Source organism: Lactuca saligna, chromosome 8 (genome assembly GCF_052625555.1).
Source record: "Lactuca saligna cultivar CGN05327 chromosome 8, ASM5262555v1, whole genome shotgun sequence".
Lineage (NCBI taxonomy): Eukaryota > Viridiplantae > Streptophyta > Magnoliopsida > Asterales > Asteraceae > Lactuca > Lactuca saligna.
The window spans coordinates 68969128-68971726 of NC_136424.1; positions in this window are offsets into that span (position 1 = coordinate 68969128).

The window sequence follows — 2599 nt, forward strand, 5'->3', positions numbered from 1 at the left end:
AAATGAAGAAGAAGAGTTGTTGGAGGTTTTTAATCCATATACAAGTGTGGTCAACACCCGGTCAATGTTGGTCAACTCATTAAACCACCTAATCAACGAAAGTCAAAGCTGGTCAACAAAATAGGGGATAGTCGTCAAAGCAGCACGCGGGTCGCGCAGAGGGGGCGCGCGGGTCGCGCATATCATGCAGTTTGGTGCTTGATTTTTTGTTGCATGTTGAAGACCGGCCGCGCACCCGTGCGCGGGTCGCGCAGACCCCTGCTCCCGGAAATCGATTTTTCTCTGTTTTCTTCCGTTTCTTCACTAGTTCTTGATCCCAAATGCCCCAAACACCTAGAAACTCTTGATTTCTTCAAAAATGACTTCAAAAGACGTATCAAAACATTTTCAAAACTTCTTTATTCGAACGTAGAAACACGAAAGCATAAAGCTTTTCCAAAAATGCCTCTCTTTAACGTCTTAGGCGAGACGTCCTTCTAGCTTGGTTCAACACTCCGGTGCATCCAAGTGGATGACTTCAATAACACTTGCATTAAAACTTTCATAGAATGGCTTTAATCGGTGCCCGTTAACTTTGAAAATATGTCCCGTTTCTTCACTTTGGATTTCCACCGCTCCATGGTCAAAAGTCTTTATTACAACAAATGGGCCAATCCACCTTGATCTTAATTTGCCCGGGAATAACTTCAACCGTGAATGGTAAAGTAAGACCCTATGTCCCAGTTCAAAATTCTTCCGGGTGATGGACTTGTCGTGGAAGAGCTTCGTTTTCTCCTTATAAATCCTTGCGTTTTCATAGGATTCGTTTCTCAATTCTTCTAACTCTTGGAGTTGAAGTTTCCTATGCCTTCCAGCCTCGTCAATGTCGAAGTTGCATTTCTTGACCGCCCAAAATGCTCGGTGCTCTAACTCGACGGGAATATGACAAGGTTTTCCGAATACTAATCTGAAGGGCGACATTCCAATCGGGGTCTTATAAGCGGTCCGATATGCCCATAAGGCATCGTCAAGTCTCAAACTCCAATCCTTCTTTGTCGGATTCACCGTTTTCTCTAGAATAGACTTCACTTCACGATTCAAGACCTCCGCTTGACCATTCGTTTGAGGGTGATAGGCAGTGGAGACACGATGAGTCACATGATACTTCTTCAATAGAGCCTCCATCATTTTGTTGCAAAAGTGTGTCCCTCTATCACTAATCAAAGCCCTAGGCACACCAAATCTCGCAAAAACATTAGACTTTAAAAACTCGATAATTGTTTTGGCATCGTCCGATCTTGTGGCTTTGGCTTCAACCCATTTAGAAACATAGTCAACCGCGAGTAAAATATAAACGTTGCCAAATGATACGGGAAATGGGCCCATAAAATCGATCCCCCATACGTCGAAAATTTCACAAACAAGGATTGGATTTTGGGGCATTTGGTTCTTTTGCGAAATGTTTCCCGTCCTTTGGCACCGCTCACAAATTTTGCAAAACATATAACTATCGCGTGACATGGTTGGCCAAAATAATCCACATTCAAGGACTTTTCTCAAAGTCCGGCTAGGTCCGAAGTGTCCCCCACAAGCAAATTCATGACAAAATTGCAAAATGGATTGGTGCTCTTGTTGGGGCACACATCGCCTAATGATTTGATCGGGACAATGTTTCCACAAATAAGGTTCATCCCACACATAGTATTTTGCATCACTTTTCAACTTGTCTTTTTGAGAACGCGTGAATGTGTCGGGATACCTTTTTGTGACCAAAAAGTTAACGATATCGGCATACCAAGGAATAGATTGGGTAAGGGAAAAGAGATGCTCATCCGGAAACTCATCCCGCAATGGGAGAGGAGTTTCATTTGAAGTGATCCGACTTAGATGATCGGCAACGAGGTTCTCGCATCCGCTCTTATCCCGGATTTCCAAGTCAAATTCTTGTAACAGTAGGATCCACCGGATGAGTCTCGGCTTTGCATCTTTTCTTCGTCATCAAGTACTTAAGAGCTGCGTGATCCGAATACACTATGACCTTGGTACCAAGTAGGTATTGTCTAAATTTCTCCAAGGCGAACACTATGGCCAATAGCTCCTTCTCCGTGGTAGAGTAGTTGCTTTGGGCATTGTCTAGTGTCCTTGATGCATAATAGATCACATGGGAGGCCCTCCCATTCTTTTGACCCAAAACGGTGCCAATCGTATAGTTGCTTGCATCACACATGATCTCAAAAGGGAGATCCCAATTTGGTGCTTGCATGATGGGAGCGGATGTAAGCAACTCTTTGAGCTTGTCAAAAGCTTATTTGCACGCCTCATTGAACTCGAAATCGACCTCCTTTTGCAAGAGTTGGCACATTGGTCTTGTTATCTTTGAAAAATCCTTGATGAACCTTCGGTAGAAACCTGCATGGCCCAGAAAAGAACGAACTTCCCCAACACAAGTCGGGTAAGGTAAGCTTTGAATAACATCAATTTTGGCCTTATATACCTCAATTCCTTTTTTAGACACAATGTGACCCAAAATGAGACCTTGACTCACCATGAAATGACATTTCTCAAAATTCAAAACCAAGTTTGTTTCAATGCATCTTTTTAAAATTTTTGTGAGATTAGT